This window comes from Tetrao urogallus (genome assembly GCF_951394365.1).
Source record: "Tetrao urogallus genome assembly, chromosome: 3".
NCBI classification, from domain to species: domain Eukaryota; kingdom Metazoa; phylum Chordata; class Aves; order Galliformes; family Phasianidae; genus Tetrao; species Tetrao urogallus.
The window spans coordinates 60,276,364-60,293,902 of record NC_136815.1 but is presented as its reverse complement, the minus strand read 5'-3'; positions in this window follow the sequence as shown (position 1 = coordinate 60,293,902).

The following is a 17,539-nucleotide window of genomic DNA, read 5'->3' as shown; positions in this document are numbered from 1 at the left end:
TTTCCAAAATAAGAGGAATCTAAGTTATATTATTTTCTAGAGAAAATTCTCCATAGACACACATAAAATAGCAAGATTTGAATAAGTCATTATCTAGTGGAGTAATTAAATTCATTAAGTTTCAAACTTTCTCATAAATTTAAATGATCATTGTTCACACTGTCTATTTCAAGTGCGTTTACACAAGAAACATCTTAAAGAACTAATCCCATGTGATCACTGAAGTAAATACAGCTGAAGCTCACTGTAAGTGTGATTTTTTATTCTGTACAACAAAATGTTGTAACACGAAATTCTTCTTGTGATGAATTTAAAAAGAAAACAGCAAAAAAGATTCCGTATTAATGTTGCTATGGTAATTCATTTAGGCATAAATAAAAACACAAATGTTGCTAAGGAAGCCTGTGCATGGTGTTACAGAAGAGAAAAAGTGTGCTATGACCCATACATTAATTTACCCTTTCCAACATGTATTTTTAATAAAAATTACAGATTTCTCTTGTTACATGTAGGTGCATCTTAAGAGATAAATTATTGAAGCAATTTCGCTTGAAACATGATTGAGACATTTTAAAGGAAAGGAGAGAGCTTTAAACCACTAGGTTGGATTGATGTAAATTGATTTGTCCAAGATTATTTGTTTAAATAATAGAGGTAATAGAAGGAAGGCCCTGGGTCTCATGGAAGTGATGCTCTGAGACATCCCATTCCATCATCATACTCAGAGTAGGTTCACAACAGGGCATACCCCATTTAAGCAGGGAAAATTCAATTAGGATCATTCTGTGGACTTAAGGATCCCAGTGGGGATCAGGATAAGCAATATTCAGATTTCATTGTCTCTCAGAACTATATGCTGATGAAAGACTTTTTTTTTTTGCTCTGCCTTGTGCTTTCCCTCGTGTTTTCCCAAATTCACATTATATAATTTTGATATCTGAAAAAAACAAACAAACAAACAAAAAAATCCAAAACCAACCAACCAACCAACCAAAAAAAAACCAAGCAGATCCTATTTGTTTCTGGTATACTTTATTAAGTAACTTCAAATAATTTAACAAATTGCAATAATTAATTCCTAACAATAGCGCCAAAATAAATGAAAAAAATTTACAAACCCATTGAAAATTGCAAGTTTGACACTGTGTATGTAACTAGAATTAAAATATATATATATACACATATGCAGAAATAAAAAGTAATTAAGGAAGAGGCATCAATTAAAAAAAAAAAAAAAATCAAACAATTAAATAGTTTGTGGGGTCAGATGTAGTTTTTCCTGCAGTGTTCTTTCAATGAGGTATACAGTTCACCTCAGAAATGAAATTACAGCAATAACTTAAGGTATCTGGGAAATGCTAAGAAGACTTTATCATTTTAAGCAGACTAAAGAACTAAAGAACTAAAGCTGGCAAAGTGAAAATTCTAAAATCATGAGTCAGGTCTCCAAAATCATGTGAGTGACTAAATAACTGATTAAATGAGATACTGTGTTTGATCTGTCCTTGTGATTTTTAGCCTTTTTTTCCTTCCATGTCACCATGAAGAGTATCAGTTGTTCAAAACATGAAAAAGCAGGTCTTGGTCCCCGCAGCAAGAGCTGTTATAACTCAGTGATCCAGTTCCCTGTCAGACTGTGATTAACAAGTCATTACTCCTCAGAAACACAAATACCAGTTAGCTACCCAGAATTCTTTTCTACCACTCAGGAGCAATGGAGGAAAATATCCATTTCTTGCAGCAATTTTCATGGACACCTCTTCCACCAGAGCAGCATAGGCATGTATTCAGAGCATCCTCTCTTGATGTAAAATCTTATGCTCAGTACTCTTCCTATTTCTTCTGGCTCACAGCAAAGTTCTTAAACCTTCTCTGACATTTGATTTTCGAAAGCTGTAGAAAGGGCCAGTAGGAGAGTGTGCTGCCCTACTAAAGGACAAAAAATGTTTGTACTGCATATCCAATATTTGAATTCTGTATTCCTCTATAAGACAGGTTTACAGAGACATTAATGGCAGCAAGCCATGCTTTGATATACTTTTCATTGTCAGTACTAACCCTCTGCCACTAGCACAACCTATAGAAAAGGAAGAAATGAGAAATATAAGAGGTATAGCTCTATGCTTTCATCATATGCACAGTTTGTCAATTTATCATTCAGCTATAAATAAGAGCAAATATGAACAGTAATTTCTAATACCCATCTGGTTTGTCATTACCAGAATTTTTGCAAAATATCTATGGTTTTAACTGAGATTTGTTTAATTCCACTGATTTACCCTCAGGAAGGACTTTCAAAACACCCCAAGATAAATTCTCTGTAATTTAAATACTGTCAAGCTACAATTTAGGAAAACACCTTTAGTTCTCTGATAGGAGTTTGCACTTGTGATAAAAGGAGGAGCTTTTTTACTGCATAGGTTTCATTCCTGGCTGTTGGGTCAATATCCAAAGAAAACAGAGATATAGCAGACAGATAACATTTTGCTTCTGATAGTCTATTGGACGAGCTGGCTGCATAGTGGACTCTGACAGATAAAGAAAACACTCCTTGTGCATTGCATTTTAATTATCTGGGAACTGAGAACCAGTCAATATCTTCAGCCTGCAGCTTTCCATTCCTTCATCCATACTTGCTCACATCACAAGATTTTACTTGCTCGTTTTCTTGTTCTCTTCTTTCATTCCAGAATTACATTCAAATTTATTACATATCTCTAGATTTAGCAGTGCCAGTTTTTGCAGTGACTGATACTTGTATGGAAAGACCTTACCTCTGGAATTTTGTACACAACCTTTGAAATATCAGGAATCTCAGGTTAGTAAGACTATCAGAGCTGGAACTGAAGATTATCATAAAATCCTAGGCTTACTCTCCATACATTAAAATGGTAAAATAGGTCTTACAGAAAGCTAGCAAGGAGACAAGATCAAATATTTGAGTTCAATATCTGATTGCAACTTTATACATTCCATTCGAAAATTCTCACTGATGGTTTGGTTGATGGTGAGCAAAGGGTGTGAATCCAGGGCTGGACATGGCTGCTCACGAGGTGAAGCCTCTGCTGTGATGGTGCTGGGCAAGAGGCAGGCATAGGATGGGGTGCATGCAGCCAGCAATCTGTGGGTTGGCAATGCCTGTGCTTAACGTCTATAGTACTTCTCATAATGTGAACATCTCAAGTTCAAGAGTTCTTTGATAAACGGAAAAGCTGATAGTTTTGTGTTCACAAAGGTTATTATAGTGTGAAAGTAATGGTTTTATGAAAATGTGCTCAAAAACTTGTCTGAACACACTGTCCATTTTCTTTAGACTTCTTCAGCTGTGGTCCCCAGCACCTTTACATTTTCAAATTCAGTTTTTGCGTAAAATAGAAATTTTACTACAGACCTAAGTACAATGAATATAAACTTGCATTGCATAAGCAGTTTATACTTTTATTTAAATTTACTGTAAAAATTGTCACAGAAAGCAGTAGTGGATCTTGCTATAAGAGATAGAATTTTAATAAAGGTCTTTAAAATTATTATAGAATTTTAATAAAGGTCTTTAAAATTATTATTACATTTCTAATAGTATATATTCACTCAAGCTTCAACAACACTTGCGCTAGTTTAAGCCATTTCAACTGCTGACTGAAATCAGTCCCAATACTACAGCACGGAGCTCCTTGAAGGCTAACTTACTTTGCTCTCGCTACAGTGTATAGTGCAGGCATAACTTTACTTTTCTGAAGTCTTGGGTACATGATTAGAAACAACATTGTATGCAATGTCTGCAATCTATGTGTAGACATCATGGTTAAATGTCAAAAAAAGATGCACAGCTACAGTTTTGCACAAGAAGTCTTGCATCAAAAGTGCGTATCCATAAAGGGAAAAGTTTTACTTAAGGATTTTTCTTTGCTTTGTGGTGAACTCTTACATGCTGCAACAATGAAAGTTCAGCATATGAGGAAATGGAAGAACACTACCGACACACAAACATGTTAACACAGGGTATACTGTTGCTGCTACTATTTGTGTTCAATAAAAAGATCACTTTAAAATGATGGTGCACGGCAATAATATTCTTTAAAGAGTAAATGTATTCACCAAGGATATGTAACTTGATATATTTAGGGATATCTGAGCACTTCATTGTTTGCATAGCACATTTTAAACTTGGATTTTAGAATCTCTGTGGGCAGTAACTTGCTGGGAGCAATGTTCCTTTGTGTGTAATTCTCACAAAAACTGCTGAATTTGGTCATTACTGGAGCTAAGAAAAACTGCTGCCTTGTTATTTTTGGTATTTTTCAAAGGGGATGACAGTATAGGACTAAATGACCGTATTATTTTTATATTACTATGGAGTTTAATTGAGATTACAGAGGATTCTTAAGTGATGGTAACAGTACGGGAGGCACTGCTAGTCAGTGTTTTTTAAGAATATTACTAACACACAATGAAAAAAATGTCCAAGGAAAAAAAAAACAAAAACAAAATGAAGGGGTTTGAAGGAGCAGGAGGGAAAAAAAAAAAAAAAAAAAAAAAAAAAAAAAAAAAAAAAAAAAAAAGGAAAGGAAAGGAAAGGAAAGGAAAGGAAAGGAAAGGAAAGGAAAGGAAAGGAAAGGAAAGGAAAGGAAAGGAAAGGAAAGGAAAGGAAAGGAAAGGAAAGGAAAGGAAAGGAAAGGAAAGGAAAGGAAAGGAAAGGAAAGGAAAGGAAAGGAAAGGAAAGGAAAGGAAAGGAAAAAAGATTTATAGTACATTCCCATGTGGTTTGAATACTTTGCTAATCACAGGAAAAAAAAAAAAAAAGATATAAAACACCATATCATTCCCAATGATGTCAACTATTTACTACTAGGACTGAAAGATATTGTATTTGGGAAAATTTATGACAGATTTACAAAAACTGGACCTACTAGAACCTGGAATTAACTTATGAAAAATAAAAACAAAATATAATTGCTGAAACAATTAATTGGTTCTAAATTTTCTGGTATTTTTTATTACTGCTTTAATAAAACAAATTCTTTTTAGAACTTCTGAAAGTGTTAATGCAGAGAAAACACCGTCAACAGGAGCATCCTTCCTACTCTTCCATCTTTCTTTTCAAGTGTACCCCCCCAAGATTTTGAAAGTTGAGACACTGCCAGGCATGTTATAGCAGCCAGCAACCACAGCATGGAACTGAGACACTAACAGTTAAAAATAGGAAAAGAAATTGTTATCATTTGATTACAGTCCAAAAGCTCACATTACTGCCATACAAATTATGCCCATGTATTTGTCTTTCTGCTTTCCTCCTGAGTTCATCAGAGCAACCACAACGTAAGGAAAAAATAATTCTTTTAAGCTGTCCTTGCTCCTGATACTGTTTATCCCATCATTTTTGATCCCCATTGTGGTATGTCACTTTTGTGTCTAGCTTAGAAGCTCTAATAGACGAAGTTCCTCCTTTCTGTTTCCACAGTATCCCTGTAAAGACTGGAGGAGGAAGAAGGTAAATTCTTTAAAATCTTAACAAAGCTGCTATCTCTGTTCTTTGCTAGCAAGAAAAGGGGGAAATATGCCAAATGAGCCATCCCATTCTTCCATCTATATTGCTAATCATACTAGTTTTCAAATATAAAACGAGGCCCATTTATGTTTTTTGGTAGCTCTCTACTTACTACTACTTGAATTAATGGCCATAATGTAATATTGATTGTTCTGCAGCTATAATTTGTTGAATGAAAACAGAAAAAGGTGTGAATCTTGCCTGTTAAAAAAAAAAAAAGATTTGACTCCCTTCCATTTCTTTTGCTAAAGAGAAACTTTCTGCTGAACAGAGGACTGATTGAAAACTTATTTGGGGACATGTAAGGACTTTAATGTCCTCTTCTGGCAAGTTCCAAAATCGTTGATATCTTCATTTATTGGCCCTGACTCTGCACAAAATATCTCTTCTTTCAGAGCAGTAACCTGCAGTTTTCATAGAGAAAGTATCTTCCTCTGAAGTTGAATTACAGGAGAGAGCCATGCACATCTCAGCCCGAAAGAATGCTTTTCATCCCAGGACAAGCACAGGCATGGTGTACTCAAACTTGGAGCCTCTCAAGGCCTCTCACTTATGGTCAGAAAAATTATTATGTAATTATGATACCTTTCCATCTTTTTTTTTTTTTTCCAAGTTTTCAGCTATAGCTGAAGAAATGTTCACTGTTTCATATTCACACATAACTTTTTGGTTCCTTCTTCCATATTTAATTTTATTTATCAACTAGCATTAGAAGAAAAGATTTAAGTTATGATATACTACTGAAGAACTTAATAAATCAGAAAGGACACCTCTCAAGGCTTAACTTTCACATCTTTTCTTCAGTCTGTGAGCCTCACAGCATGAAATGGTTGTTTCTTTCCTTCCTTCCTGACAGACAAACCTGATGTGACTCTGAGGTAACATGATTAACTTGAAACTCTTTGGTGTCATTTTCACAGTCATTTTTACAGTACATTCATTTTTTCTAGAAAGAACTGCAAACAGGAGGATAGGTATCATACAGTAATTTGAACAAACTAAAAGCCCAGAAATGTTATGCAAACATTTTGGCAGCCAGGAGAGAAACCATGCATAAGAGGTTCTGAGCTATGTCTGTTTGTAAGACAGAACTTAGAGGGGAAAAAAGCTACACTTTTCTTTGTTTTATTTTTTCAGTTTTCAATTCTCTAGTTAATAGCATTGGATTTTCTTTCTCTCCCCTCCCTGCACTCCCTCCTCCCTTTCATCCCCTTCAACTAGATTCAGGCTGCCTGATCAAAACAAATTACAGGACAGCCTTATAAATTAGTTACAGTAGACTAATGTCTAATGGTGACATGCCTGTTTTGCCATGGTGATGCTCATCCTCCAGAGGTAATGTCACCTAGGTTGTCAGACAAGCAACAGCATTTTCATAAATAATCCATGTGATGCTAATACAGGATGATTTGTGATGCCTTATAATAAGTTTGGTTGGTTTTGATTGAGTTTCTCGCAAGGTACTGTATAGTTAATAGTGACCTGATCTGACTTGATTCTGCTTTCTGAGAAGACTAATCTAAAATATTGGTGTGCAGGATGAAAGCACTATGTTATCCAGACACAGTTATACTTGTAATACACAAGTAAGACTGTAATATTTGGCATGTATCTCTGGTTAAATCAAAAACTCACAAATGCATTAAAATACATATAGAGTTAAAAAATTCTATCTGATACTTTTCAAGCATAGGTTTACTGGGTGAAAAGAGAAAACAAAGAGAGTTGAATCTCTTCCCCTCAATTACTATGGCCCAATACAGTTTGAATGCTTCAGTTCACATGACACTGACCTGTCATTCAACTGCACAGCCCTCTCTCACACTCCCTGCCCAACCAGATCAATCTAGGCCCAGTTTTGCCATTTCAAAATTGAAAACATCCAAGCTGATCTCTAAACAACAGCTAAAACTACAGGAAAAGGATCCACTGTGGTTAATCTAATGAGGCTATATATCTTATCTGTAGAATAGCACCTCCTTTTCAACTCAAAAAGGCGAAAGTGCAAATACAGAATTGTAATCTAAACAAGTTTCTAGCCATGGTTAACAAATACGAGACACATGCTCATTGCAATACTTGAAAAATATTAGGATGTTCCCCTCCAGAAACAATGAACTGGAGATCACCACCAAATTACCCAGATCTCCTTGCAGCAGGCTTTAGTTCTACTAAAACTACTAGTTAAAAATAGCCCAGGCTTTTCACATGCGCTGCAATTACTTTTCCCCTTTGTTTAACAGGATATACTGTATAATGTAGAGACAGACATCCCAGGAAACTGCACTAGCTTCTCTGTTGTCCCGCAGAGCTGGCTAATACTATGAAAACAATGTGGTTGTTATTTTGAAGACAGTATTGACCATAAATGTAGTGGTTGGTGTTTCTGCAGCACTTTCTACTATGTCTGAAGTGTGGCATGGCTGAACACAGCACTGGGAAAGAAATACTAGGTCTTTAAAAGCCATGACATACTTTCTTGAGAATCAGGGAGTATGTGTGCATGTGCAAGAGAAAATGGACTTAGAAACCAAAAAACAGAAAAAAAGCAGGAAAATAGAAGATGTGAAAACAGAGAGCTCTGTTTAGGAGGATGAATTAGGAAGAATTCAGTATACATCGCTCTACCATATGAAAAGAACCTCTTATTTGTCAGATTTCAAATATTCTGTGTATTTTTACAACACAGTTTATGATGCAAATACTCTAATACTCATATACAGAAATCAAAGGGCTTCCTTAAAAAAAAAAACACACCCAAACTGAAAGAGCTCCTGCAAATATGCCCTAGCATTCTTCTCACACTCTGATCAAAGGCAACAATATAATGCCAAAATAAGACAATAATTCAATTCTGAAATCAAGCTATAGAATAACATCCAAGGATGCAGGGATCAGCACAACTGTCTATTTAATAAGAGTAGAAAGGGACTTCTAATACTATTGCAATTTGATCTCTTCGTCATGCAGCTTCCCATATTGGTGGCATACCCAAGTCACAGTGCTTCAGTAATGTATTTGCAATTGTTCACTTTTAACTCATAATTTGCAGTACGTTGGGAGATTTATCAACCAACAAGCATTCCCGGAGAAATGGACAGGAGAAATTTACCCTTTGGTAAACTGTTGATGAAATTTGTTCTCTAAAAAAAAAAAAAGCCAGTGCTTTTTTTTTTTTTTCCTCCCAAATGTTTCCTCAGAGATTTGTGCAGAGGAAAAAAAAAATAATTCAAATTTTCAGAATTTGAGCTCTACCATGCTTCCCATCTGGCTCTGGATCATTTAGACTTCACAAGGCAAGTCATGGATGAAACTAAAAAACTTCCTCCTTGAACCTAAAGTGTGATTTCAATTAGACAATATCTATCTCTAAATTAGACTACTTGACTCAATGTGCCCTCCCAGTCTGAGTGCAGGTATGTGAGTATTGTAAAGGAAAACAGTTGTCCCATAAATGTTCCATTCTATGATGCCTTCAGATGATAAACACTCTTACTACAACAACACTGCAAACTGAGCAACCTGAAAAGATTTCATTTTCCATGCCAGTCCAGTGTCAAGACTGTTCCATTCCTGCCAAAGGCACAGAATCCTATTTCAGCCACCAGTCCCTACCTTAGCTATGCTGTAGTTGTGCGTCACAGCTTCCTCAAAGATCCACCTGTGTCTAACATGGTCACTGTTTACTCAAAACCTGACCATGGACTGACTTTCTGGCTTGACATTCCACTTGCTTCATCACCATGGAAGAACTGAATTTTGGGGTGCCCAGCTATGCCACAGCTTAATCTGATCCCTGACTGGGGTGGGAGGGCCGTGGCTCATGATGTTCTTCCCTACCAAACACATGATGACATCCCACTGCTCCCAGTCCATGGCCAATGCCCTGCATAGTTCTCAGGCAGAGAGAGCTTAATTTCAGTGGGTTATCTCTGGCCATTTCTAGTATCTGTGTCTAAAAGCCACCTGTGTAAGTTTTACAGTAGAAGCTCTTTTGAATTATTTGGAAATATTCAGGTCTTGAGTTCAGTAGCATTTTTCTCTTTCTGGGTCCAGGCAGTAATGAGCACCCCTCACAGATCATCCTAATATTTTCCATTTATTTTATCTCTACAGTATAGCTTTCAGTTCCTTTGAAGATCTCCTCTCCAAGTACCTCTGTGACTGAAAACACCAGCTGGAGGGTCAGGCACTTGCTCAGATGATAATTTCTTTGGTCAGAACATGAGCAATTTGGCTGCAACAGGATTTCCTTGAACAACTGGTTATTTCACCACATAAAACTTCCCTAAATATCAGATCTGGTATAAATGATAATCAAGAGAATGAAAATTTCTACTTAGTAAATATTTTTGAGGAAACCAAAGGTTTGCTTTTAGGTTTTTTTTGTGTATAGACTTGGCTTCCATGGCTTCCCCAGTGGAACAGATGTTCTTTGCTTGGTCATTCAAAATTCAGCATGAGACAGTCAGCATCATTTAAGCTAGAGCTGATGTATCACAAAGTTAGAGAAAACTATCACAAAGACAGAGAAAACCAATGTTCTGTGTACATGCAAACAGCCTTTGGAGAATTTCAATTCCTTTGTTATTCCATTCTTTCAATATTGTCATGACAATTGCATTGCTTATTGCACTTTTACACTGGTGATTTAAAACTATGACAAAGATACATAGATGTCACCTACACAGTCATAGAATCCCTCTGTCTACCGATACCCTTACTCCATCATGGAAGGCCACCACATTGGTCAGGCACAACCTTCCTGTGGTGAAGCCATGCTGGCTGTCTTGGATCATCCGCTCATCCTTCATATGTCTTAACATGTCTTCCAAGAGGATCAGTTCCATGATCTTCTCAGGCACAGATGTAAGGCTCACTGGCCTCTAGTTCCTCAGGTCCTCCTTCCTCCTTTTCTTGTAAATGGGAGTGAAGTTTTCCTTTTTCCAGACCCTAGGGGCTTCCTCTGACAGCTGGGACTTTTAAAATATTTGAGAGCAGCTCAGCAACCACATCATCCAACTCATTTAGGACGCTGGGATACATGCTATCTAGCTCCATGGACTTGTACACATTCAGTCTCATGAGCCATCCTCAGACAGCCATTGTGCTATGTATGACAGCAGTCTGAATCAGTAAATTCTTTCTCCCAGAAACAAAACAGATGACATCCAGTGAAAGAACTGGAGATCTAGTAAGAAAGGATTTGTGGGAAGCTGGTCACGTCTTCAAGTAGGCTTATGCTAAAGATTTTCCTGACAGTAGCATACCACAGCCATTCAGAACAAGAAAATGGAAGATGACAGTACAGAAATACAGTTTCTGAAGCAGAAAAAATGGGCAAGATAGCAAGATAGACAGCAGGCTTTATCCATCAGTCATTAACAGGGCAGCATTAGCTGTTTTTTGCTAATCGATGATCATTGGTAATGGATTTTCCTGTTTCTCACTATTTTTTAAAAAGAAAAGTCATATGTTAATCATATTCCCAACACAAGTGTTCAACAGTCTTCCTCCTCCTCATTAGCACCCATTCATGAGATGCATATCCATATCTCAATATTAGCTTGACCTTGACAAAGGTATGAGGCTTCTGTTTTTCCCTGACATAATTTAAATACATAATAAAAAGCTACTGATTTCTCTAGCTACAAAAAGCCTCTCATAACAATTAATTAAGTGTTCTAGAAAGAAGCAAAATAGGAATTTTCTGTATGGCATTTGTGTGGCATATTCACAGACTACTCATATCTTCTCTTTTCCATCCCTAGATTAACTTAGATGGGATATTGTTTTCCAATTGGTACTTTTTTGGGCGCCTACTCAGGATGAATTGAATACAAAGGCCCAAAGCGCTCGCATGTCTTCTCATTGGAGAAAACACAGATTGCAATTAAGGTACTGTTTACTCAGGAAGAGAATACTGCTGATGTTTCCTCGGAATTTCTGATTCTGTAAATTTTGATCTATTTGCCAGGTTTCATTCTGTATGTGAAATGGCAGCTGTTCTACAGCAAAGACTGGAAAACAGAAATTTTCCAAAAGAGAGTCTGCTACAACTAAACTGTTCAGTTTTATAGATATGAAGAACATCAAATCAGCTATTTAGCAGATCACTGTTTCAAGAAACATCACAGCTAATTTTTTCTCAGCATTCTTATTGAAATTCTGGGACTAGAGACAAGATAAATCACTGGGTCTCTTCTTACTCTGAAAATGAAATCTCTATATACCAGAAGGCCCAGATTTCCATCAAACTTTTCTAAGTGGTTCTAGAAATTATCCCTATATTTTCTTGTTTTTTTTTTTTCCTTACTCCTCTTTTAATCTTCTCCTTCCATTTCTATTTTGAAGTCTGCAAGATGTTTTCAGTGAGGAATGTCAATAATCAAAAACTCCCCAGTGTAAGTATGGATTTTCAAAATCAGGTTCAGTGCAAAGATAGGTATAACTTGAGTCATTTGATTATAAAAAATTACTGTACTTTACAGTAATGAAGTAGTAATAGAAGCCAACATAAAAATCCTGATCCTAAACAAGGTATTTTCCAAAAATAGAGGGCATTTACACATTAATGCCGAACAATACCAAATTTATGACTCCTTTTAAAACTATTAAGTATACTGCGCTTTTTTTGTAAGAAATCAAATCAAAATTGAAGAGCCATGCTATATTTATTATTTACTTCTTGAGGGGAATAAAGCTCCTACAGGTTTGCAAAGATTTTGATAAACATAAAGAAAATAAATGCTAGTTTTTCTTAAACAACATTTTTAACCAATCGGAAATCATTCTCTGAATATAAAATATGACTGGATAAAATTGCTTCGCTGTTATTGTCATTTGGAAAAGCAAACAATAGAAGCTTATTTTCAGTCAGCTGTGAGCCAGTGGTTGTTTCAGTGATGTAACCGTATCTTCTGTATTCATGAGTGAAGATAAATACAGACATTCTTAATCCTTTAGTGTAAAATATAATAATGCAGTCTTCCCTCCCTATTTTTGTTCATCTCTGCACAAACACAGAAAGATACCTTCAACTATAAGAAGTACAGTCTTGTTATGTTCCTTTTGCATTACAGATACATTAGAGCTCTGCTTAGGCTTCATAATTGAGTTATAGCAGTCATCCACATATTAGATTCTAGGCTGAGCTTTGGCAAGACTAAATAATAGATTGAAAAATACAATTATTGCTTACCTACAGAATTCCATTGGTTGGGAGGTAAAGCATATATATCAGAAAAGTTGTGCTGCTTTTTTTTTCCCCAGGCCTATTCAATAAATGAACGTTACACCAGGATTCTTACACAGAGAATCTTTGAAATGGGTTTTGTATTGATTTTTGTAACTACCCTGTTAGATGACGTTATCCCTTAGTGTGTCATGTTTAGATGGGTCTGCCCGGAGCAGGTCACTGAGGTGATAACTGTCATTTGGAGGGACAGAAAAGCAATCATAGCTTTTTCATTACTTACTGTTTTCCCCCTGCAAGTATGGGATCATTTGACATATTATGGCTTCTGTGATTTAAGCTGCATTCTGAAATTAAGTGCTAGAATATCAAGCTGTGGGTTTAGAAATATAAACTTCATGTCAAAGGAACCACATGCCCTGTAGGTCATAACTATGATCCAGAAGAAGTAAGAGTCTTCAGAATGAAAACAAAACGAAAACAAACAAATGCATTTTGTAAGAGGCAAAATGATAGAAAATTATTGAAGTAGTTGTAGACCGTACTTCCGGTAGTAAATAAATAAATAAATAAATAAATTGATAAGCAATTTAAAACATGAATCTCTTAATTTTTCAAGCTAAAACAGAAAGGTGAAAACATCAATTCATCAATTTCACATACAATTTTTTGTGTGTATTTTTATAAACAAGTAACAAAGTCAATTCCTCTTTCCTCTAATGATTCTTCTATATTTGCTGTGTAAGAACTGTTCACCTTTTTCAGGGATAGCCCATAAACTGTTGGATTTTTTTCATTTTTTTCTGATGAAAATCACATTCAGTTCAAAAATCAAATCACTTATCTCTTACATAATACTTATTTTTATTTTTTGCAGTCTATAGTTCTCCAAAAGCTCAAACTATTACAAAATGTCATGAAATTGTTTATATATTATATGATCGTTGGATAGGTTGCACTATCAATACTGGAAGCAAGAACTGAAAAGCAGTATTTCAAAATACTCTACATATCTGCCAGATTACAAAATTTTGCTCTGATGATCTTTCATTAACACTGCAAGTTTTGCCATATTGACAAAGTTTTAGCCCAAAAAAGGACTGTACCTGTTGGTTCAGCTGCCCTCTTGGAGTAGAATATCTTGGTCTGAACTTTAGGAGAAGCTTTAGGAGAGCTAAAAAATCCTAACACAATAACAGATATTTTTTTTTAATAGATAATTATCACATTCTTCAGTACTGATGTGGGTATGGGTATTTTCTTCCTAAACTACCAACTCCAAAAACTGAAACATGAAGCATTCTGTTAATCTGCACTTACCTTGAAATGTCTCACAATAGATTTACAATTAAAAGTTTTAATAGGTGCCATTTTACATATAGACTTTATAAGTGATTCATTTCTCATGTTTGTAGCCAACCTAGTTATAAAACAACCTACCATAAATAAAATAAAAAATTTTTAGAGTATGTTCAAAAGTACACGACTTAATTGGTACTAATTAAACATTTTTTTTGTACGGTGATCAAGCGACTTTTCTTTCTTTCTTTTTTTTTTTTTTTTTTTTTTGTGTGTGTGTGTGTGTGCGTTGCATATTTGCCTGTTTAGATACCTACAGTATATAAAATCAAAATAATGGATGCTATCTGACTTGAAATGTGACTATTTTTCAGATATTTTTCAGATTTGGTAACCAAACATATTGAAAAAGAAGTTGGTGGCATTATTAGTGAATGCTAGTGTTCAATGTATTCGGTAATTCAGAAGAACATATAATTAATGAAGTTTGTTGATGATGCGGAGATTGATGGACTGAAAAATAATAGCAAGAATAGGTCTCTTATAGTAATCCAGATCACATGGCACTATGGGTGCATTCAAGTAACATGCATTTTAATATACATTTAATACATTCAGTATTCAGCCAGAGGCATGTTTTGAGAGAGCTTAAAACCAGGTTTCTGATGGCACACTACTCACAGTCTTATTAATGATGAAAACATTTTGTTTTGTTTTGTTTTGTTTTTACATTCAGAGGGCAGCTTTAAATTTAACTATTTAAAATTTAAAAGATATTTTCTTTTTTCATATTTGCAAAAATTATATCATTGGCAACTATTCAAAACCAGTTTTCATTTAGTATTTTATTAAATTAGTTTTTTTTCTTGCAAAGTCTTCTGTTTTCTGATTGTCATAAAATTCAAACTGCTGGCATACATTTTTCCTTGGAAACAACTGTAATCATTTTAACATTGATTACTACCCACATTTTCTGATTGTAGAGGAGTTCTGATAATCTAAGCTTTTTCAGATGATTTAAATAACACTTACTAGAAATATCCATTTTTAATTACCAGGAGATAATAAAAGATGTACACTATTGTTTTCAAATATTAATATGCTTCCTCCAAAAGAAAACTAAGAGTAATGTGAAAAAAACTTTATTGTCCCTACAGAAAGCTATCACTGTGGGTTAACTGTCAAGAAAGTATGAGAATACTATCCTTTTCTCACTGACATTATATTGTAAAAACACAGAATATTAAATCAGGATACTATCATTCTTCCTTGCATAAATTCAAGCAACAAAAGGTAGTGAAAATTGAGTGAAATTTACATTTTTTTACTTCTCAGATCTCTTTCATAGTAAAAATAACCCTTTTTTATTATTAAGCACACTTTCTTTTCTACCTTACTGGGTCATAGAATTGCCAAATGACTTTACATTGTATCATCCTAAGTTTGTATTATTGCCTATCATGTCAACTTTCAGAGATATAATTCCAAAAACGTATTCAGGTTGTTTAAAATCCATGCATATCATTCCGATAGAGAAACACTATAAGAATCCATTGTAGAAAAAAATCCATTCAACCACAATGTATTTATAACTTGTCACAGACTATTAATATGCATCATCCCAACAAAGACTCTTATTGTTCCAAACTGAAAGTGGAAGAACTGAGTGATGCTGGGAGGATTCTTGATCCACAGGCTTCTGTTATTCATTCTTAAGCCAGCATGGCTCCTTTTTCATGTATATACTTATTTACTTTGTCTTTTTTCAGGAATGTAAAAGGAGTTTAAAGTAGCTTTAGCTGGGCTGCAAGATTGGGTTAATAAGATTATAACAAATCTTTTCAATTCTTCAGTCATCTTGCCTTAGGTTTGACTATGTGGTCTCAGAAAGTCTTTGAACCGTCTGCTAGAAGAACTTTCACATTTCTCAAGGTGCAATCTTCTTTTTTAACTCCAAACTTCATTAATAGAAGCCAACATTTAGACAGCTATTGTATATGCACCATAAAATTATTACAGCTACTTTGCAATTCTACTGCAGCAGCATGACATGTACTGACCAGATGACCCTTTTATCTCTGAGTCAAGAAAGAGGCCAGACAGGAAGAATTAGCACAATGTACTCGTGTATTTCTAGATCCTCCATGAGCTGAAATGGTACTGCACTTACAGGAGCCTTGGACAAAGTTTAAGCCATGCATTTCTTCTTCTTCACATCAACACAGTGTGTGTGCAGGCTTGCTACCTAATTTGACATGGTGCTAACCATGTTCCATTCTTTTTCCACTCCCTTTCAGAAAACCACATATTTTTTAACAAAATATCTGTTATCTTTAAACATAAATGGTACTTTCTGGAAACAAACAAACAAACAAACAAAAAGCACGTATATTTTGAGGAAATCTAGTACCTTTGCATCATGTTCACCTAACACTGCCCAAAAAGACAAAACCGTGAAATAATCTGAAACAAAGAAATAGTGTTGTATAATCCCCTTCAATTTCTAAATAATTATCTCTGTAATACAGAGACACATCATTTCTGTAAGATCTTCTATAAAAACAGTATTTACTATTTTCTTTCTACCCTTTTATACATGAGACTTTCAACACATATTGGTTAAATGCACCATTTTTTGTAATTAACATGTTACATTTTAGAAAAAAATAATGAAAATAGATTTTCTATAAATAAATGAGATTTAATGCTTTCAGCTGAAAGGTAAGAAATTAAATTGCCAGTAAGTCAGTACTAGTCATTCCAAACATTGATTTACACAACTGTTCTTAGCTTATGTTAGTTTTGTCAATAGTTGTGATCCATACTACCAATTTTTAAATAGTATAACTGTTTGTAAACACTAGATATCAACTTTTAAAAATGTTTTAAATGGAGAAATGTGCCTAGGGAACTCCAAATCATTACGTATGATACCAAATCTGATTAAACCCGTAGAAACTGCAATAAAGAACAGAGACAACAGACTCACTGACACATATGATTCAGTGAGAAATAAACTTGAATTCATAAAGACAGTCTGTGCTTACAGATGAACTAATGGAGAATATTAATGACAATGATCTGTTTGACATATTATATTTGGGTTTTTAAAAAGTAATCATATCTTATGATAGGTTCCAAAATATATTAAAATTCTAATGGATGAGACAAACACCTATTTGCATAATCTGCAACTAAAAGGTAGAATAAATGGAGATTCTGTAGGGTAGATCAACAACAGGGTCTGGTAGGATCTTGTACAAGCATCTGCAATGTTCAAAATATACTGATGCTACTAAGTCCATCATGGTTCTGAAGTGAGATGAAATAAATGGAAACTCTTAGTACAAATGTTAAGCATTGTTAGGAGGAAAACAGAATCAAATAGAACATGTAATTATTCACTGATTATAGGTGCTGCTTTTTTTCTATAAAAGGTAAAATAGCACTGGAGAAGCTACAGAAAGAACGTATGGCACAATGCCTATACAAAGAACAGA